This window comes from Petromyzon marinus, chromosome 27 (genome assembly GCF_048934315.1).
Source record: "Petromyzon marinus isolate PM22_M1 ecotype Great Lakes invasive population chromosome 27, UKy_Petmar_22M1.pri1.0, whole genome shotgun sequence".
Lineage (NCBI taxonomy): Eukaryota > Metazoa > Chordata > Hyperoartia > Petromyzontiformes > Petromyzontidae > Petromyzon > Petromyzon marinus.
In genome coordinates this window covers 6494277-6516906 of record NC_133693.1, presented here as the reverse complement: position 1 = coordinate 6516906, position 22630 = coordinate 6494277, and the positions used below count along the sequence as shown (strand labels likewise).

Below are 22630 nucleotides of genomic sequence, written 5' to 3'. Positions count from 1 at the left end.
CGCCAGGGAGGCATTGGTGGTGACGGTGCCGTGGGCGATGCTCCAGCTGAGGTCGCCAATGCGGTTGTACGTCGGGCTGGAGTAGAGTTGCCTCCAGCAAGGCCCCTCCGGAGAGACGCAGGGCAGGGCTTTCCTCCAGGCATGGTCCTTGTGGCTCCTCAGGGTGTCCTGTTGGTGAAACCGGACCATGTAGGAGTAGAGCACCTTCCTCTTTACATTTGCGAAGGCCACCTCCGGCAGGTCTTCCAGGCGGCACAGGTTGTGATCCGCCTTCGTTTGTCGGCATTGGCGATGCAGTGGCACGACTGAGAGCTCCGGTGGAGAGGGACCAAGAGGGGCCTCGTTATCCCCAACGCCGATGGGGGGCATTCTCCCCACTGCCGCTGAGAAGGCCCCCTTGGCTTCGGCCAGGATCCGGGCAGCCACCAGGAGCGACTGCAGCCCTGTCTTTGCGGCCATGTCTGCTGGTCCGAGCCACCGGCCCCGTGTTTCAGGCTCCACCAGATCTCCCATCCTGGTGAGCCGCGCGTTGGCGAGGCGCCTCTCCATGCCTGGGGTGGCGGTGGTGGATGGCAGCTTTGTCTGCAGGTTCCTGAGGATCGGTTCGAAGACCAGATCCTCGGCCGATCGTGGCTGGTTCAGCCTCCTCACAGCGAGGGAGCTCCATGTCTGCAGGATGCTCCTGTAGAAACGTGGCAGCTGTCCGAGTGGGAGGCCCTGCAGGTCCATGTAGAATAGTTGTTTGGAGCACTGCAGACCCCCCAGCTGTTTCAGGAGGGAGGAGGCCGTGACACTCCAGGCCGGTGCAGGGGCGGCGTTCAGGAACTTTTGCGCGGCCTGTAGTCGGAATGTGGCCAGCTGACTCCACACACACACCAGCCCGTGACCGCCCTCGTCCAGTGGTAGGGCCAGGACCCCAGCCGCGACTCGGTGTCCTCCACCCGACCAGAAGAAGTCGAGGACTCGCTTCTGAAGTGCGTTGACGAGGCTCATCGGGGGTGCAGGGAGAAAAGTCGGTGCCACAGCATGGACGTCACCAGCTGGTTCACCGCCAACGTCTTTGTCCTGAAGGTGAGGAACTTGCACAGGCGACTCCAGGTGCCCAGCCGCTCTTTCACCTTCTCCTCCAGCTCGACCCAGTTCCTCTGCGGTGGTTCCTCCTCTGGTCCGAGGAACACCCCCAGGTGGTGCAGCGATGTTGTGCTCCACTTTATGGCTTTTGTCTTCTCGGGACACTCGGTCATGTCCCACGCTCCAACCAGCAGGCCGCTGCACTTTTGCCAGTTCATTTTTGATGAGGAGGCTTTCGAAAAGACCTCCTGGCACTCATGCAGCAGGGCGACATCATCCAGGGAGCGCAGGATGAGGAGGACATCGTCGGCGTATGCCGTCAGGACCAACTTGACGCTTGGTTCCCTGAGCACCAGGCCACTTAGTCTCCGCCTCATGAGACTCAGGAAAGGCTCTAATGCCAGGGCATAAAGTTGGCCCGACAATGGGCATCCCTGTCTCACTCCTCGCTCGAATTTGACCGGGGCAGTGAGGGCGCCGTTGATCTTGATCATGCATTCCGCCTTGGTGTAGAGTAGGCAGATCGTTCGGACAAAGGCATTCCCAAAACCAAAGGTCTTGAGGGTTCCCAGCAGGAATTTGTAGTCCAATCTGTCAAAAGCCTTTTCCTGGTCAAGGGCCAGAACCGCGATTGGGATGCCCAACCTCTGGGACACCGCGATGAGGTCCCTGACCAGGAAGATGCCATCGTGGATGGTTTGTCCGGGGATGGTGTAGGACTGGTCCTTGTTTACGACTTGTGCAATCACCTCTTTCAGTGGCAGGAAGAGAGCCTTCGTCAATATTTTGTAGTCTGTGTTCATGTGGGACACAGGACGCCAGTTGTGTAGGTGCCCCAGGTCTCCGTTTTTGGGAAGCAGAGTGAGCACCGCCCTCCTCCAAGACTGAGGCATCACCCCGGTGACTGATGCTTCCTCCAGCACCTCTCTGTAGTCCTCCCGTAGGAATGGCCAAAAAGTGGCGTAAAACTCCCCTGTTAGCCCGTCTAACCCTGGGGATTTATTTGGGGCCAGTCCTCTTATAGCTGCATCAAGGTCAGTCCTGGTGAGCTTTTGCTCTAGCAGCTCTTTCCCGTCTTCCCCCAGGGTGGGTAGACCACTCCATGCCTCCGCCTGGGCCGCTTCCGATGTTTCTTCAGGGGAGAACAGGCTGCCGTAGCAGTCTCTGATGATGGTCGACTTCTGCTGGAGTTTGTGCACCAGGACACCGTCACCATCAAAGAGGCACTCCATGGATTTGCGTCTTCCGTTCTGCCTCCCGAGGGAGTAGAAAAGCGGGGATCCCGTGTCGAGGTCCGTGATGAGCTTCACCCGGGATCGCACAAACGCCCCCCTCGTCCTGTAGCCCTTTGAGACGCTCCCTATTCTTCTCGTATTCTCGGAGAAGAGCAGGGTCGCTGTCATTGGCGAGGCGACCTTCCAAATCAAGGACTCGGGCTTCCATGTCGGTGATGTCCGCGTCCTTCTGTCTGGTGCTCCCCCAGGTGTATTGTTGGCACAGCAGCCTGGTGTGCACTTTGCCCATATCCCACCACTGGGCCAGAGAGTCGAACTCCGTTTTGGTTTTTCGCCACTCTTCCCAGAAGTCCTCGAACATTTATATGAAGGCGCCATTCTCCAGCAGCGAGTTGTTAAAATGCCAGTGGGACATGCCCTCACGGGCCCTCTCCAGCCTGACACGGAGCACGAGGAGGTTGTGGTCCGTGCTGGGTGCCGCCCTGATGCCAGACGTTATGGCGCACGTTACAAAGCTCTCTCTTCTTCCCCCTCTCCCTGCCTCTCTCCCTGCCTATCTCCCTGTCTCTCTCCTTTCCTCTCTCCCTGCCTCTCTCCCTGCCTCTCTCCCTGCCTATATCCCTGTCTCTCTCCTTTCCTCTCTCCCTGCCTCTCTCCCTGCCTCTCTCCCTGCCTCTCTAGTTGCCTCTTTCATACCCCCTCTCCCTGTCTCTCTCCCTGCCTCTCTCCCTGTCTCTCTCCCTGCCTCTCCCCCTCTCTCCCTGCCTCTCTTCTTGCCTCGCCCCCCTCTCCCTGTCTCTCTCCCTGCCTCTCCCCCCTCTCCCTGTCTCTCTCCCTGCCTCTCCCCTCTCTCCCTGTCTCTCTCCCTGCCTCTCCCCCTCTCTCCCTGTCTCTCTCCCTGCCTCTCCCCCTCTCTCCCTGTCTCTCTCCCTGCCTCTCCCGCTCTCTCTCCTTGTCTCTCTCCCTGTCTATCTCCCTGCCTCTCCCCCTCTCTCCCTGTCTCTCTCCCTGCCTCTCCCCCTCTCTCCCTGTCTCTCTCCCTGCCTCTCCGTCTCTCTCCCTGTCTCTCTCCCTGCCTCTCCCCCTCTCTCCCTGTCTCTCTCCCTGCCTCTCCCCTTCTCTCCCTGTCTCTCTCCCTGCCTCTCCCCCCATCTCTCCCTGTCTCTCTCCCTGCCTCTCCCGCTCTCTCTCCCTGTCTCTCTCCCTGCCTCTCCCCCTCTCTCCCTGTCTCTCTCCCTGCTTCTCCCCCTCTCTCCCTGTCTCTCTCCCTGCCTCTCCCGCTCTCGTCTGCTGCAGTGTTGATGTTGGCGCGACGAGCGCGGCTTGTGTCAAGGGTTCAACACGCGCGGCACGTGGCTTCAAAGAGACGCGCGCTTTCACACACGCACTTACATTAACATACACACAGACTCACGCAGTTACATTAACATACACACAGACACACGCAGTTATATAAACATACATATACACAGACACACGCAGTTATATTAACATACACACAGACACACGCAGTTACATTAACATGCACACAGACACACTGCAGTCACATTGACAAACACACAGACACACGCAGTTACATTAACATGCACACAGACACACGCATTTACATGAACGTACACACAGACACACGCAGTCACATTAACATACACACAGACACACGCAGTTACATTAACATACACACAGACACACGCAGTTACATTAACATACACACAGACACACGCAGTTACATTAACATGCACACAGACACACGCAGTTACATTAACATGCTCACATACACACGCAGTTACATTAACATACACACAGACACACGCAGTTACATTAACATGCTCACAGACACACGCAGTTACATTAACATACATACAGACACAGGCAATCACATTAACATACACACAGACACACGCAGTTACATTAACATACACACAGACACACGCAGTTACATTAACATACACACAGACACATGCAGTCACATTAACATACACACAGACACACGCACTTACATTAACATACACACAGACACACGCACTTACATTAACATGCACACAGACACACGCAGTCACATTAACATACACACAGACACACGCAGTTACATTAACATACACAAGGACACATGCAGTCACATTAAAATACACACAGACACACGCAGTTACATTAACATGCACACCGACACACGCAGTTACATTAACATGCTCACAGACACACGCACTTACATTAACATACACACAGACACACGCAGTTACATTAACATGCTCACAGACACACGCAGTTACATTAACATACACACAGACACACGCAGTCACATTAACATACACACAGACACACGCAGTTACATTAACATACACAAGGACACATGCAGTCACATTAAAATACACACAGACACACGCAGTTACATTAACATGCACACCGACACACGCAGTTACATTAACATGCTCACAGACACACGCACTTACATTAACATACACACAGACACACGCAGTTACATTAACATGCTCACAGACACACGCAGTTACATTAACATACACACAGACACACGCACTTACATTAACATGCACACAGACACACGCAGTTACATTAACATACACACAGACACACGCACTTACATTAACATGCACACAGACACACGCAGTTACATTAACATACACACAGACACACGCAGTCACATTAACATACACAAATTGACATACACACAGACACACACTTACGTTAACAAAGACAAAGATCCCCCGTGTAGCCTTAACACACTGTAGGGGCAAGTGCTGTTAGCGAGTAGCACCTATGAAGGCCAGAACGGTACATGAGGGGGTGGGTGGCCAGCACCACGCCCGGCCGACTTTGTCTCCCCAGTGACGCTGTTTACACATCGCACCAGGTACCCGTTTCAAGTCTGAGTCGACCGAGAGGAAAGGCTGAAGATCGTGCGCTAACCACTACACTACCGCTCCCTCCCCCCGCCCACAAACACGCAGATTCACACGGTGAGCCAACAGTCTCGTCTCACTGAGAGTACGCGGAGTAAGCTCGCCGCCCTATGTTCATTGCCCACCGCTTCGTGGTTATTCATGAACTAACATGCTTACGTGCGTCAGAACCGTGTAAATATTTCTAAATTGAAGTCGATTTGAGAACTCATTAACAGACCGTCCCGTTTGATCTCCGCCCCCGCCTCGGCCCACCTCCCCTCTAATTTAATGGGATTGAGCACGAGAGGGGACAGCGTTGGGGCACGGTGGGTGGTGGATGGGGTGAGGTTCCCACAAACAATCAACTCCCACTCCTGTGGCATCATCACTCCCCCACCGCCACCACCACCACCACCGCCGCCGCCGCTTCCACCAAAGATAAATATCCCCCATATAGCCTGAACAGACTGTAGGGGCAAGTGCTGTCATCGAGCACCTATGAGTGCCGGCACGGCACGCGAGGGGGTGGGTGGCCAACACCACGCCCGGCCGCCTTTGTCTCCCCAGTGGCGATGATTACACACCGCAACAGGTACTAATTTGAGGCTGAGTCGACCTAGGGGATATTCGTCCCTACCCTGAATGGTGTTGGTGGCCGTGAGCGGGAATCGAACTCGGGTCGCCGGGAGGTCCTCCGCTGCCACCACCACCACCATAACAACCACTGCCCGTCTATGACCTCCCCACCCTCCACCCAGCATCGCGTGTCTTCATTGATAATCTCAGGATAAAGATTTACCCGCTAATAAAATGCTTGACTGGGCTGATCCAAGTAATGGGAATTGCGTTGCTAGGAGACTAGCCACAACCTTCGGGTAAAAATCTCCCAACTTTCTCAACACAAAGACAAAGATCCCGTCCCCCCTCCGCCCCACGTAGCCTCAACAAGATGTTGGGGCAAGTGTTGGAACCGAGCAGCAGGGCCCTATCAAGGCCGGGACGGCACACGGATGGCATGGGGCTGGCCAGCACCACAATATTTACACACCGCACCAAGTGGTCAATTGAGGCCGGGTCGACATAGATGAGCCCTAGGACCGGTCCGGAAAGTCGTCAATTGTGACCCATACATCAGCACACGACTTGTCAATAGGGCAATAGATTACCCCTACCCCGTCCCCCCGTGTACCCTTTAACCCGCACGTCCTGTTCGCACGGTTGGCTACGTATGGTGCGAAAGAAGTTCAACATACGCACATACAACAGACTGCTGGGGCGAGTGCTGTTTGCGAGCACCTGTTTTAAGTTGGTACGGCGCACGAGGGATTGGTGTGGCCTCTAACAGGCGAATCACTCGACCATCGCTGCTTGCAAAATAAAAAACAAATCACGTGGCCCGTACGGGGATCGAACCCGCGACCTTGGCGTTAACCAGCTGAGCCAACCAGCCAGTTCTGTTAGGGAGCACGTGATGAAGGCCGACAAGACAAATGACGAGGGATGGGTAGCCAACAACCACACCCGGCCGCCTTTGTCTCCCCACTGGTGATATTTACACACGGCACCATGTCCGTAAGACAGGCCCAGGGACCGGCTCAGACGGTCGTCACCGTTGTTGGCCGTGAGCGGTGTTCGAACTTGGTTCGTCGAGTTCGGAGCGCCGTGCGCTAACCGCTGCGCCACCGCTCGCCACCCACAGAGACACACAACGGCATCAAACCGCTCAGCGCAAATGTGGCGGTGACATCGTCACGGCGCTTGCGCCCGGCTGGGTTCACATTTTAGGCCTACATAAAGCGACGAGGGCTCGCTGACAAAAAGGTCACGTGACAAATCCAGGTGGGGAGACCTTCATCCAGCAGTGGATAGAGCGTGACTGACCATGGCTGTGGACAGCGGCTACTGTTTTTACTGCTGCTGTTGCTCGCGGTAATCGAGAATGGTTGTTGATGACGGTGGCAGTTGGCTGCTGCTGCTGCTAATTCTGTTGATGGCGATGATTGTGATAAACATTGGCTAATGGTGATGTTGACTGGACAGCGCGTCGACACTGGAGGTCCATTTGGGTTCTGACATCGAGCAGCTGCAAGCATCGCCTGTGCTGCCGTTGATGGCTCCGATGCCACGTTCAGTCGCACCTGTGCAGGTGCAGCGTTGTGGGGCAGTCGTGGCCGAGCGGTTAAGGCGATCACATTGGGATCCGCCCGCGCAGGTTCGAATCCTGCCGATCTAACGCGATAATATTTTTTACTTTGTTTTAAATAAACCACACATGATGGAGACTCAGAAGCGTGGAGAAAGGCACGCTTGGAATTACCCTGAGCGGCAGAGAGAAGAAAAATGCATTAGGGAACCTAAGATAAATCGGAGAAATCGCATTGACAATCAAGAAACGCAACAGTTTGGCAGCAGGCGATTATTTTGGGAAAATAAATAACGTGTTTATTAAACTCACATATTGACAACAACGTAGTACAGGTTTACAATAATAATCGTCGCATATATATACAAAATACGTTTTCTTCTAAATATAGAATTCACGGAAGCGCATTTTAAATCTAACAATTAATCTAAAAGTAAATTATTTGCGTAGTCGGCAGGATTCGAACCTGCGCGGGGAGACCCCAATGGATTTCTAGTCCATCGCCTTAACCGCTCGGCCACGACTACCTTGCACCTGCACAGGTGGAGGCCTTGCCGAGACTCGCGTGGCATCGAAGCCATCAACAGCAGCTGCCACGGCACGGGGAATGCGTGCAGCCGTGCAGTGTCAGAGGCCCGCTGTGGACCTGCACAGTGTTGATGCACTGACGCAGCTTGAGGGTTGTGGTGATCGCCATCAGCCATTTTATGTCGTTATCATCTATATTCTTGGTTAATTTCGGTAAAGTCACGTGACTTTACCGAAAGAACCAAGAATATTCATCCCTGCAGGCACGAAAGCTTTAAATCATCGTTATCATCATCAACCATTGGCTCTTAATAATCATCACCACCACCACCAGGAGCAGTATCACCAGACATTTCACAATTGTCTTCATTAGTTGCAGCACTCGCCATTGTCCATATTGGTAATCTATTATCCATTGCCCATTATGATCATCAGTCACCTCGTTCATATTTACTATCGCCAAAGTTTGATTAATTTCTCAATCCTCATCATCCTCATCCGTTATCCGTCTTGAACATCATCAGCATTATCAACAGCAACCATTGTCTTTTCACTAAGCGATGGAGGCTGCTAATGCCGTTGCTACTGAAGCTGATTATGATTGATAACAGAACCTGGCTATTGATAATGACGGACAGTGCAGGATGACAATCGTCATCACCATCATGGAAAGCAATTGAATTTCCAAAGGTGTGTGGTCAGTTACGCCCATGTGAATTCGCAGGTGCAAGGTAGTCGTGGCCGAGTGGTTAAGGCGATGGACTAGAAATCCATTGGGGTCTCCCCGCGCAGGTTCGAATCCTGCCGACTACGCAATAATTATGTTCTATTTATCTTCCCTTCTTTTTTGAACGCACTTGCAGAATTTTCTGAGACTCGTGATGATGAGATGAGGAGAGATGAGGAGAGATGACGGCCGATGGACGAGACTGGTGATGAGACGGCAGCATAAAAAGGAGCGAACACTGCTGAGAGTACGACCACTGATGAAAGAGGAGAGTGAGATGATGGTTTCCAAAAGACGGTGACAACCAAAATAGGCCGTTATCTGGCAGTAGATAGATCACGGATGATGATTTATAAATGGCTCAATCTGCCTATCTGGCCTTTCTATGTGCTATGCAGAAGGATCATTGCATGAAATTTCGCCTGTTAAATATTGTTTAATGCAGTGAACATTTTTGCTGTATAAGCGCCTCCGAAAGCTGTCCGTCCGTTCTCATGCTCTTGCAATGCCACAATTACATCTCACCCCGACACGCGTCTCGGGCACGTTCTCTGCTTGGGCTGGAATTCCATCAAGAGTCTCATCCGTCAGCCGTCATGATTTCCCATCATAAATCTCTTAACAATTGATTGCAATCACGTCCATTTGGGTGGCTCTCCGCTCATTTACGGCAGGATTCGAACCTGCGCGGGGAGACCCCAATGGATTTCTAGTCCATCGCCTTATGATAATGATTGATAACAGACCGTGGCTGATGATGATGACGACGGACAATGCACGATGTCGATCGTCATCATCATCATCACGGTTGGACAGTGCGTGAATTGTAACAGGTGTGCAAGCCAGGTAGGCTCGTGTGAATGTGCCGTTGCAAGGTAGTCGTGGCCGAGCGGTTAAGGCGATGGACTAGAAATCCATTGGGGTCTCCCCGCGCAGGTTCGAATCCTGCCGACTACGTGCTTTTTCAATTTTCCCCGATTGTTTATTAACGCACGTCGAAATGTCTGTATCATGCTAATTTCTCACATTAACATAGCCACTTCTGTGCCCTCGTCACAAGGAGGCCGCTCTCCTTCTATCTTACAGTTACACGCTAATTTCTCACTTTAACATCACTAGACCCGGCCACTTCTTTATGACCCTTGGGCTACACACATTTCAAACCTTTTAAAACAGTCTGCCTCAGCAGCAGGCCATCGCTTTCCCACCTGATGACGGACGCTTGTGTTGCGCCCGAAACGTCGTGATTTATTTTATTTTATACCTACGTGACTTTACCGAAAGAACCAAAGAGTATATGTATGTATGTTGAACTTATTTCGAATCGTACGTCGCCCACCGTGCTAATCGGAGGTATAGACGCAAAAACCACGTGCATTGTGTGGTCGTGTGCTATATTGTAACGTGATGCATTCAAGCGGAGTATGGCCAATGGACGAGCCTCGCGTGTGAATGCCGATTCGCGCACGTCCGATTAGCGTGGTTGGCTACGTACGAAGGAAGGGTTAACAGGTGGCCAAAGCCAGATTGCCACGTCAGGAGCTGTGATGTCCCCTTCGTATTTGTGGGTCGGGCATTGCCTCGTTATATTTTGTACGGTCCGTTCTGGATGGCCACAGTCGCAACGATAAAATTGATTATGAACAACGATGGTTGATGGGTATATCAACCGTGCATTTTTCCTGGGATGAGCAGAAAGATGAATCATCAATGTTGCGCGGAGATACAAAGGTGGACGGGGAGAGCGGGCACGCGTGTGTTAGTCTCCATAATAGAGGGGGGGGTTTGGTTAGATCGCGTAAAATACAAATGTGTCGTCAAACCCGCCACCACCCGACACAGCCAATTAGTTCGGTTTTGTGCACGTAAACAAAACATGCCAATTAGTTACGAGTTCAGCACACCGGTGTGTTGGTGAGTGAACCCACAACATTTACAATTCGAGTACGACGTTTCGCCGGTAATTACAACCAGCCTCATTAGGCGACAGACAGAGTTGGATTTACTCTCCAACACACCGGTGTGCTGTAACAGTTGGCAACGTTCTGTTTACGTGACAAACCTTACTAATTGGCCGTGTTGGGTGGTGGTGGTGGTGGGTTTAACGACGCATTTATACTGGTAGGAACGAAGTTGTAAACTGAGTGTACCAGCCTGCAATAGATTAATGTGTCCGTCCGTCCGTCCCCTTTCAATACTTTAACGAAGTGAAATCTCGTGCTGTTGGGTGTAAAATCAGCAATAGACAGCGCGGAGACTTCATATGTCTTATTGCACCCAACATTTGGAAGTAACAATGTCATAAAATTGCGCAAAATTCCAATGTTTCTACCAGCCCACCCTGCAGGGACCTGTTATATATTTTATATATTTTTTGTTATATATTTTACGCGATGTAACACGCACGCCAAAAAAAAAACCTCTACTATGGAGAATGTCGGTCGCGAAAGCCGAATGCGTGCGCGTTATTCTAATCCGTACTAAATCCCCATGACACGGCGTTACCCAAACGTCCGTAGCTGCTGCATTGTCGCCGAGTGATCGAAGTGGACGCGTTCCAGGGAGCAAAGTAGCGGTGCCAAGCGACGCGCTTTGAAGAGACACGGCCACGCGAGGAGTGGGGGCGGAGTGGGTGGGGGGGTGGGGCGGGAGGGCGGGGGGGCGGGGGAGAAGGGGGGGAGAAGGGGGAGGGGAGAAGGGGGCGGAGTGGGTGGGGGAGTGGGGGCGGGGGAGAAGGGGGGTGAGAAGGGGGGGGAGAAGGTGGGCGGAGTGGGTGGGGGAGTGGGGGCGGGAGGGGGGGAGAAGGGGGGGGGAGTGGGTGGGGGAGTGGGGGCGGAGGGGGGGGGTCACCCAACCTCCTCAGTGACCGCGCTCCACCACCGCTCACCTCGCCTCGTTCACCAATCTTCTCCGTCTTTACGCGCTGCACACGCCCGATGATTGCTCAACACCGCCCGCAATGACGTAGACGACGCCGGTTCACACTAAGAGGAGCAGACAATGTACACGGGCGTTGTTCGTGTTATATACGAAAAAAAAAGTTTGGCTGGCTGGAGGGACGGACGGACGGACGGACGGTCGGACGGGCGGTTACGCCCAAAGGACGTGTGCGGGTTACTAGCGTCTGTAAAACAAAATCAATTATGAACTAAATCTTCATATATATACAGTATCTGTCGTCACATTAAATAAACGTATTCTGCACACAACCCCATCGGCCCTACGGCATTGTGGAAGTTAATAATATCAGCAGCATCGATTCATTACAAGCAAACGTTTGGAGCGGTTTCGACGTGGGGTGTCTCATCAGCAGGATGAACTGCCCGGCGTTATGGACAGGGACCCCTCTCTTTAACACATGGTTTCTATCTTCTTTGGTTCTTTCGGTAAAGTCACGTAGAATGAGAATAAAATAATAAATTGATAAAATAAAATAACACAATAATATTCTCACGACGTTTCTAGTTCGGCGCAACATTGTATACAGGAATACATAGCGCAAACTAAGCGTTATCGTCGTTTTGGAGAATATAGTGTTGTGAGTTGCAAATTAAGGTAAGAGAGCTCGTGTGTGTGTGTGTGTCTTCCGTAAACGAGTGTGCCACATCTCAGGATCAGCTCGGATATCCATGGGCGGGAATTGAACCCAGCTGGCCAGGGTTGTGACGCAGTGCACGCACGAACGTACACACAGTGAGAAAAACAAATTAATGCAAAGATCCCATAGGGGTAAGGTCTGGCCGTGCATGAAAGCCAACGATAGAGATTCCCCGTACAGCATTGCAGACTGTGGGGACTAGTACTCAGGAGTGTAAATGTTGTGGCTTGGCTCTCCAACACATCGGTCAGTGCTGTACGAGCGACGAATTGGCCACGTTCTGTTTACGTGACAAACCTTACTAGTTGGCTGTGTCGGGTGGTGGCGGGTTTTAACGACACATTTATATATTTACGCGATCTAACCAAAACAAAAGCTGTATTATGGGGACAAGTGCTGGCACATTCATACAAAGACAAAGATCCCCCCCGATATTGCCTTTAACAGACTGTTGGGGTAAGGGCTGTTAGTGAGCACCTCTACGAAGGTCGATGGCTAAAACCACACCCGGCACCCTTTCTCTCGCCATTGGTGATGTTTACATACCGTACCAGGTACTCATTTGACATACACACACGTACTATACATAGCCACATAAGCACACACTAAACCTTCATACAGTAGTTATACACACACACGCTGTACACAGGCACGCACTAACACACACTCGTCTGTTCAAACACTGAATCGAGGAGCTGGGGACCTGTGAAACAATGGCACAGACAATGCAGTGTCGGATTATCATTAGTAGCAAGAGTAGCTACATATGTAGTAGCTACGGGTTCTGCACTTTCAAGAGCCCCGCGCTAAATGCTTTCAAGCGATCAATTCCGGTTCAGTGATTCTGCACTTGCTCTATTACTATAGTACTATACCGCCTTTTACGAGCGACTGGGTGTTTAAGTTTGGCGAATTGTCATATTATCTGGCTGTATTGCAAATAGAAAAAATACAATTACTTTACTATACAAGTTACATGTTTTTTTATTTACGTGTGTGTTTTTTTTTTAGTTAGAGCCCCTTTATAACATATGCTACAGGCCCCGCACTCGCTTCATCCGGCACTGTGTGAACCCAGCCGGGCGCAAGCGCCGTGACGATGTCACCGCCACATTTGCGCTGAACGGTTTGATGCCGTTGTGTGTCTCTGTGGGTGGCGAGCGGTGGCGCAGCGGTTAGCACACTGCGTTTCGAACTCGGCGACCCAAGTTCGAACACCGCTCACGGCCAATAACGGTGACGATCGTCTGAGCCGGTCCCAGGGCCTGTCTTACGTAGACTCAGCCTTAAAAACATGTGTCGATGGTTTCCGCGTGTAAATATCACCAGTGGCGAGACAAAGGCGGCCAGGTGTGGTTGTTGCTCCCCCCCCCCCCCCACCGTCATGTGCTGTGTCGGCCTTCACCACGTGCTCGCGAACAGCACTTTCCCCTAGCCTACTAAAGGCTATGTAGGGGATCTTTGCCCGCGTCTGGCCGTATAGCTCAGCTGGATAGAGCGTGGTGCTCTATAACGCCACGAGGTCACGGGTTCGATCCCCGTACGGACCGTATTACTTCGTCGGTAAGGGTGATGCAGGGAATTTGTGCACTGCGCCACCTAAGTTCGAGTCCCACCCAAGACTAAAATCAGCGACGAGCAAACGCGTAGGACCGGCCAAGCCTGAAACCAACTTGAGGCTCCAAAAAACTTCTCCGCAGCGTGCACGGCGAACTGAGTTTGAATGATCATTGCCCAGGGCCTTTCCCGGTGCAGTGACAGAGAAGCCTGGGCTATTTGAATACACGCGTACAAAGATCATCGGTATATATTTTTAACTGACTGTTGAGACGGGTGCTGTTGGCGAACGCGCGAGGGGGTAGGTGGCCAATACCACGCCCCGGCTGAGTCGACCGAAGGTGAGGCTCACGACTAATTAATGTATTCGCCAGTGATGTGGGCCGTGGCGAACCGAACCAACATGTTACGTACTCACGAAGATAAAGATCCCTAGTATAGCCTAAATATACTGTTGGGGAAAGTGCTGTTAGCGAGCACCTACACACACACATGCATTCATACATTAATTCATGTGCACGAATACATGAACACGTGGGTTTATAGCACACACGTGCGTGTGAACGCAATCACACACACACACACGTGTGTTCATCGTACACACGTGCGTGTCTGAACGCAAACACACACACACACACGTCTGCTATGAACACACGTGTGTATGTGTGTGCACGCGCGCAAGGACACACGCTGGCAATTAAACTTCAAGCTGATTAATAAAACACAAACGCTTGGGCAGCGGAGCTTTAGAAAAACAGAGAGAAGGAGGGGGTGGCTCCTTCCCAAGTCTCAGGCCTCCTCAACTCAAACAGTGGCTGACGGACTTCCCGGCACGAGATCACAGAGGCGGCGGATCTCAGGAACACCAGCAAGCAGCCCCCCCCCACCTCGTCCCCCCATCCTCCCCTTCCTCCCCCAACTAAAATCTCCTCCACTGCCCCCCCACCCACCCCCACCAAGCCTTATCCCGTAACACTCCACTCCCCATGCACATACCGTTTCTGCTCGTTGCTGGAAGATGTTTCCAGCGCCGCGTCGAACGCGCACAAAAGCAGACGCTTTATTATCTGACACCCCCAAGGCCCACCACCACTCATCCCCCGCTTCTCCCCCATATTCCCCCCCCCCACCACCACCACTCCGCCTTACCTAACTCCATAAAACATGATCCACACACACACACACGTATGGGTGTGTGTGTGTGGATCATCACGGGAATCCGTCATTGTCTATCCACTGCTGGATAGGGGAATCCCCACGACGACTCCCCCCCCCCCCCCCCCGGGTGCGGTGTTGCCAACCGCCGTCTCACTCATGCGCCGTGAGCCGATTCCGCCCGCTCCATCTCCTTCGCCTGCCATTCCGTCACCAAGAACAATTTGAAACTAAATTGAAACGCATTCGTCGATGGCACCGTTATATAGCCTTCGAAAGGAGAAAACAAAGACCGTGTATAATAGGCGACGGTTCGAGCAATAGCCCTTCTGGATCGCACATTCCGTCACCAGTTACTCACCGGCCAACATCCCGTCTTGGAGATGCGTCCAGTCCAAAACAGTTTTGCTTTTTTATCATTGTGAATACGATGTCTCCGATTTGTGTTGGTTTAATCTAATGCGTGTTCCTCTCTCTGCCGCTCAGTGCAATTCCAAGGATGCTTTCCTCGATGCTTCTAGGTGTACGTCGTGTATGTGTGCTTTATTCATTTTAAAAGATGAAAAAAATGGAACCGCGTAGTCGGCAGGATTCGAACCTGCGCGGGGAGACCCCAATGGATTTCAAGTCCATCGCCTTAACCGCTCGGCCACGACTACCATGCGCGTGTACTTGCCTAGGCCGTGCCGTGACTCACGTGGCATCTGAGCCATCAACAACCACAGCACAGGAAATGCGTGCAGCTGTGCAGTGTTCACTGAACGTCCAGAGTGTTGATGCACTGACGAAGTACGATTGTGGCATTCCTCTTCAGCTATTGTCTCTCATTAATCACCAGCAGCCGGAGCAACAGTACCGTCAGACATCAGGGCCGTCAAATACGCCTGGAAGTGCATGGGCTGAACAGAGCCGAATTTCACACACCACAGAGGAATTATAGGATGTAGAAACACAATCAATCAAAGCACACCCGTACTTGTAATCAGAAGCCATCTCCTCCCACATCACCGCCTCCTGCTTTCACACCTCTCCACCACGATTCATCACAAAGACAAAGATTCCCCGTATAGCCTTAACGTACTGTTAGGGCCTTTGTCTCCCCAGTGGTGATGTCTACATATGAGGCTGAGTCGACCACATCCACGATGCATCACCAGCAACACCACCACCACCGTAGTCACTACGTAGCACATCCGCTCAAACCTACCACCACCGCTCACTATATCCATCATAGCAACTCACCACATCCACTCGCACCAACCACTACCACCACCACTACTCGCACCTAACACAACCACCACCACCAACAACAACATAACACATCATCTCTCACCCACCACCGCCACATATCCTCTTTATCCACTCCCTCTATCACATTCCCGTGTTTCTTCCTCACCCTGGGTCAGTCATAGCCACCGCTTCCAACCCCCCCCCCCCCCCACTCCAAAATCTGTTCTAAATCTGTTCTGGATTTTTTCTCTCTTTCGCGTTTTATGGTCCCTTGTTTTAAATATCGCTGCGTGTTGGAGCACGACATCATCACTCCGAGGAGAGAACATTCCTGCCAATCTCCATCCCTGGGGAGTGGTGGGGAGGTAGCTCCTTTTTTTGTTATGATTTTATTTCTCTCTCTCTCTCTCCCTCCTCTCCCTCCACCGCTCTCATCTTCCTTTTTTGTGCGAGCGCTTAAACTTTGCCCAGTTTTTTTTTTTGGATTACCGCGAATTAATTCTTACCAAATGTCACTTTTCCCAACTATCCAGACATGAGTTCATGGGAAAATAGTCTGCGCGGAGTTGTTGTCAGACGTGCAGTTGTGGTTGGCGATTTGGTGCTAACGTCGCGAGATTTGTAACATTTCGCCGCCCTGACGTATGAAGCTCAAGGTTTTCCTTGTTGTTCCGCGCTGCCAGAAATTTCACGTATAAACGAAATTATTAAAACATTTTTATATTTCACCGGGTAAGGCCCACTGAGCTGTGTTTCTCTCTTTTTCAGACGCGACATGGCCACAAATGAAGTGGCTTATCACGTGGACATTTATAGTTCGCAAATACTCCAAACGCATGTTGATTCAAAATGTGAAGAGGAAAACCCGCCGGACGTGCAGCAAACACTACGCGACCACGAGGAGAGAGACACGCAAATATACAGCAGCAGGCGTCAAGGTCGGGGACCGAACCCACGACCTCCTGCATACCAGGCAAGGTCGTTAACATCTCGCTACCGTGGCACCCCAGTGACAGTGCTGCTTATTTACACGGCCCTATAAACAGCATCATCAACATCAGCTACGGTCTATTCACTGGTGGATGGAGGCCCTAACCCAAGCCCTAGCCATCGTATCTCACGATCTGGCGATGCAACAGTATACGACGGGCTTCTGTGAAAAAATATCTTTATAGCTCATCGGATTCCTCCAGTAAAAATACATTTCGATTTAAAGCTTTCGTGACTGCAAGGATTCATCTTCTTTGGTTCTTTCGGCAAAGTCACGTAGAATGAGAATAAAATAATAAATTGATAAAATAAAATAACACAATAATATTCTCACGACGTTTCGGCCACAACACAAGCGGCCTTCATCAGGTGAAGGGGACGAGACTGTCACTCCAGCGCTGTCCTCCAGACAGTCTCGTCCCCTTCACCTGATGAAGGCCGCTTGTGTTGTGGCCGAAACGTCGTGAGAATATTATTGTGTTATTTTATTTTATCAATTTATTATTTTATTCTCATTCTACGTGACTTTACCGAAAGAACCAAAGAAGATAAAAAATACATTTTCTAATTGTGGTAATTCCATCGCTCCATCTCTCCACCCACCCCAGACGTCCTCTCGTAGCGCGTGCCATTCCCTTGGCTGCTGCTCCGTCACTGCTCTTGACAAATCGGCCACCGTGACCTTGTGACGTCGAATCCCGTCCATAGCCACATTCCATTTGTAGCAATCGATGTCTCCAGCATCGCGGAGTGTTCTCTACTTCGCGTGCTTCTCCTCCTCCTTCTCTGTAATTCCAAGCATCCACCGATCCATCTCTCTCTCTCTCCCCCTCCCTGTCTCTCTGCGCACTTTCCAGATGTTTTGTTCCATCCTCGTTGTCAACGTCCAGGTTTCTGATCCACTTGTCGTCGCGGGTAACATGCAATGATTGGAAGCGTTCTCGTTTAGGCGACGTTGTTGATACGTTGTTTGCAATGATTACAACAACCGAATACACATCACCATATACACAACACTGCATATCCATCAAATATACCATCGATACGCATCTATCTGTACGCGTCCATGTAATTGATGCATTTACCTCTATACAAAACCCCATATACTCCATATTCTTCTGTACACATCACCCTATGCACAGTCCCCCATACTAAATCCTATCAAGAAACATAATCCTCTATTCGCATCGATCATGTCACAATTCTCTATGAATTATGTTGACGATGACGCTGCTGTGTTGGCAGCTGTGCACAAACACAATTAACAAGAACCTCCACAGTTCGTCAATGGCAAACGATGCTAAATATATATTTAGAAAAAAGACGGTGACGTTCCGGGCAATGACCCTTCCTCACAGAACAATCCTGTACGGGCAATCGCCTGCACACGCCCAATCGCCTTTACGAACTCCGACAATGCACATCGCTCTGCGTGCACAGACCCGCTTCACACAACACGTGTCCCCCCCCCCCCCCCCCCGCTCTCTCTGCGTGTTTCCAGTTGACGTCTGAGTTCAAACTGGACTCCAACATGGAAATTAATCACAGATGTCTCTCGTGTTCGTGTGTGTGAAAAGGCCTTAAATAAAGAAATAACGCTCGCTGCGTTGGATAGAGAGGGGGGGGAGGGGTTACGAATAAAATGCGGTGGATCTGAACGTTTCAGCATCGCGTTGTTAGACTTTGTGCACGCACTCTGGTCTGGATGACCACGGTCGCACACACCGCTGGAGAGTTTTTAACGTTCCCATTTGTGCATCGGGCATCATCCGCATCTACTGCCACGGCTTGTGCAGTGGATGCGGTTTTGGGTGGACCATGAGTAGCTTCGCGGGAGATCAAACCCCCAGGGATATTTTGCTTTGGGTCTCTCGCAAGGCAGAGTCCATGGACCTACGCCAGGAGACCAGTCACTCACTCACACAGACGACCTTAAAGATCACACATTGTGTTGTGGACTATGACGAAGGGCCATTGCCCGAAACGACGCCTATTATTAAGTTTTCCTCTGAAGGCCACGTGGTTATCGTTGCCCACGTGGCAACTTGATTTGATTGGCTCTGTCGGGTGGTGGAAGGTTTTAGCAAAAAAAATATACATTACACCAACAAGATCTAACCCCCCCAAAAAACCGAATTATGAATCAAAAGCGGCTGGATAATATAGACCAGGAAGGCCGATAGGCTGATTGACCCACACGTTTGTTTATTTTACTTCTGTGTTGAGACAACGGCGAGTGAATGTATTTAGATCGCCGCATATATTTATGTGAGAAGGCAGCGCTAGTGAAGCATGTGGCGAGTGAGGTTGTTGTATAGTTCGCGGTCACTTATCCCGTGATTCCGTGCGTTCCGAAGTAGCTCCACGCACACGCTTGCCCGAATGAATGAATGAGGTGCGTCTGAGAAAGAAAGAGAGAGAGAGAGAGATCAAGACAGAGTTGGCTCTCATAGGCGTTCCCGAACATCACTTGCCCCAACAGTCTCTTAAGGCTATAATAAACGCGATCTTTGTCTTTGAGAGAGAGAGAGGCTCAATGGTTAGCGTTCTACGCTTACAAACCTAGATTCCCGGCCCATGGCTAATACAGTATCTGAAACGCTTCTGGGACTCCCCCCCTAGGTCGACTTAACCTGAAATGAGTGCCTGGCGCTTTATGTAAGCATCGCTACTGTAGAAAGAGAGGCGACAGAGGGGTGGGCCTGGCCACACCAACCCGCATTGAGCCCTTTCTGCGGCCGTCTGGAACGCTCTTCCCATATTAGGAAGCCACTTTCGCTGAGCACTTTTAAATCTAGATTGAAAACTCATTTCTTTATAAATGCTTCTTTTTGTGTTTAGCTCGTTGTCGATTCTCCCCGAACACTCCGATTAGCGCGATTGGCAACGTGCGCCCCGAAAGAAGTTCTACATAGATACATAACAATCTCTCGTGCTCGCTGACAGCACGTGCCCCAGCAGTCTGTAAGGCTTCGTGTTGCAGAGGCCTGGGTTCGATCCTCAGGTGTGGAGTGAGACGGTGGGTGGTGGTGGTGGTGGTGGGGGGTGTGTGAGCGCTGCGCGGTGGGGCATGGCGCGCGTGTGAGATCTGTCGCCGACGTTGGATGAGGCTGAGCTGCACAAAGTTGGGGGTTTGGGTTCAACTCCAGGTCGGTTTGGTTGGAACTCTACGGGGGAGGAATGGGGGGGGGGGCAAGGAGAAGTGTGGGATGGGATGGGGGGAGTGTGAGGGTGTGGGTTGGGAGGTGGGGGGCGGACGGGGGTGCTCGGAATTGCAGGAAATGTCAATTTTTGAGTTCCGACTGCACGGAGCGCTCCGATGCCTTTGATGGGAACAGTCACTCTCCCTCCATACATCCCTCCCCCACTCGCTCGCTCGCTCACACACTCAATCACTCCCCCCGCTCACTCACTCATTCCCTCCCTACTCGATCGCTCGCTCACACTCCTACTCACTGGCTCGCTCAATCGCTCGCGCACCCACTCCTGCTGATGGTGGTGGTGATTATAGACATAAGATGAAGATGATTAGGATGATAATAATGATGATAGACAATGGCTGATGGCGATCACCACAATCATCATGCTTCGTCAGTGCATGAACACTGTGGAGGTCCAGTGGGCTCTGACACTGCACAGCTGCACACATTCCCCGTGCTGTGGGCAGCTGATGTTGATGGCTCCGATGCCAGCGAGTCTCGGCAAGGTCTCCATCTGTGCTGGTGCAAGGTAGTCGTGGCCGAGCGGTTAAGGCGATGGACTAGAAATCCATTGGGGTCTCCCCGCGCAGGTTCGAATCCTGCCGACTACGCGAAGCTTTTAATTATTTTCCGTTTCTCTTTTCTTTGCGCACGAGATCCGTGATGATGAGATGAGGAGAGATGATGGTCGATGGACGAGACTGGTGATGGAACGGCAGCAATAAAAAGGAGCGAACACTCCTGAGAGGACGCCCACTGATGAGAGGCGAGAGTGAGATGATGGACTGCGAGAGACGATGATCAGCCAAACGAGCCCGTCATCCAGCAGTGGATAGATGTGGGATGATGTATAAATAGCGCAATCTACCTCCCAGGCCTGCCAATGTGCTTTGTAAGAAAGGTCATTGCCCGAAACGTTGCCTGTTTAATAAATGTAAAGACAGTATAATTATCTGCTGGATGAATACCTCCCAAAGCTGTCGCGATTTCTCATGGTCGTGTGATGCCACAATTTTATCTCAGTTCTGCACGCGTCTAGGGCACGTTGTCACCGTTGGCTGGAATTCCATCACCAGTCTCACACATCATTTAGTAGCTACAATAGACGTGAATTTGGGTGTTTCTGAGTTAATTTATGTGCAAAAAATCTTTGTGGGTAAGATGAAACAACAATCGCGTAGTCGGCAGGATGCGAACCTGCGCGGGGAGACCCCAAAGGATTTCTAGTCCATCACGTTAACCGCTCGGCCACGACTACCTTGCACCTCCTCCTTGACACGTGCGTACCTGACCGCACACCTGTGACAATACAAGCACTTTCCATCCAAGATGATGATGACGATTGTCATCGTGCATTGTCCGTCATCATCAATTGCACGGCTGCACGCATTCCCCGTGCAGTGCCAGCTGCTGTTGATGGCTCCGATGCCACGCGAGTCTCGGCAAGGTCTCCATCAGTGCAGGTGCAAGGTAGTCGTGGCCGAGCGGTTAAGGCGATGGACTAGAAATCCATTGGGGTCTCCCCGCGCAGGTTCGAGTCCTGCCGACTACGCAACACTTTTGTTTTATTATTTTTCCTTTGTTGATCGCACGTGCAGCATTGCAGAGAGACTCGTGATGATGAGACGAGGAGAGATGACGGCCGATGGACGAGACTGGTGATGAGGATCTTTGCGTGAAACGTCGCCCGTTATACCCTTTTTGAGGCGGTGCAATCATCTGCGCAATAATTGTCCCCTAAAGCTGTCGCTAATCATCATGCCCTTGTGAGGCAACAGCTTCATTTCAGTCCTGCTCGCGTCTAAGGCACGTTATCACCTTTGCATGAATTCCATCATCAGTCTGATCAATCGGCCGTCATGATTTCTCATCATAAATCTCTTTATAATTGACTGCAATAAACAGCCAATTGCGTATCTCGACGCCAACGTGTGTTTAGCAAAAAGTGGTCAACGTATAGAAAAAACAAAACGACCACGTAGTCGGCAGGATTCGAACCTGCGCGGAGAGACCCCAATGGATTTCTAGTCCATCGCCTTAACCGCTCGGCCACGACTACCTTGCACTTGCGAGTTCACACGTGCGTAGCTGACCACACACCTGTGACAATTGTCGCACAGTCCATCCACGTTGATGTCGATCGTCATCGTGCATTGTCCGTCATCATCGATAGCCACGGTCTGTTGTCAATCATGATCATAATCAGCTTTAGCAGCAACGGTATCAGCAGCCTTCATCGCGCAGTGAAAAGACAATGTTCTTTGTTGATAATCATGTGGATCATGTTGATGACGGATAA

At 51.3% G+C, this 22630-nt stretch overlaps 8 non-coding genes across 8 annotated transcripts; 4 read left to right on the top strand and 4 right to left on the bottom strand.

Annotated features, from left to right (window-relative positions):
• Positions 1-7791: 7791 nt before the first annotated feature.
• TRNAS-AGA (transfer RNA serine (anticodon AGA)) lies at positions 7792-7873 on the bottom strand. Its single transcript has one exon. It is a non-coding gene; the product is annotated as a tRNA-Ser (tRNA).
• A 732-nt stretch (positions 7874-8605) lies between these two features.
• Positions 8606-8687, top strand: TRNAS-AGA (transfer RNA serine (anticodon AGA)). The gene has a single exon. It is a non-coding gene; the product is annotated as a tRNA-Ser (tRNA).
• A 789-nt stretch (positions 8688-9476) lies between these two features.
• Positions 9477-9558, top strand: TRNAS-AGA (transfer RNA serine (anticodon AGA)). Its single transcript has one exon. It is a non-coding gene; the product is annotated as a tRNA-Ser (tRNA).
• A 5930-nt stretch (positions 9559-15488) lies between these two features.
• Positions 15489-15570, bottom strand: TRNAS-UGA (transfer RNA serine (anticodon UGA)). The gene has a single exon. It is a non-coding gene; the product is annotated as a tRNA-Ser (tRNA).
• Positions 15571-20860: 5290 nt separating this feature from the next.
• Positions 20861-20942, top strand: TRNAS-AGA (transfer RNA serine (anticodon AGA)). The gene has a single exon. It is a non-coding gene; the product is annotated as a tRNA-Ser (tRNA).
• Positions 20943-21507: 565 nt separating this feature from the next.
• TRNAS-AGA (transfer RNA serine (anticodon AGA)) lies at positions 21508-21589 on the bottom strand. The gene has a single exon. It is a non-coding gene; the product is annotated as a tRNA-Ser (tRNA).
• A 212-nt stretch (positions 21590-21801) lies between these two features.
• On the top strand, positions 21802-21883 carry TRNAS-AGA (transfer RNA serine (anticodon AGA)). The gene has a single exon. It is a non-coding gene; the product is annotated as a tRNA-Ser (tRNA).
• A 425-nt stretch (positions 21884-22308) lies between these two features.
• On the bottom strand, positions 22309-22390 carry TRNAS-AGA (transfer RNA serine (anticodon AGA)). Its single transcript has one exon. It is a non-coding gene; the product is annotated as a tRNA-Ser (tRNA).
• Positions 22391-22630: the final 240 nt, after the last annotated feature.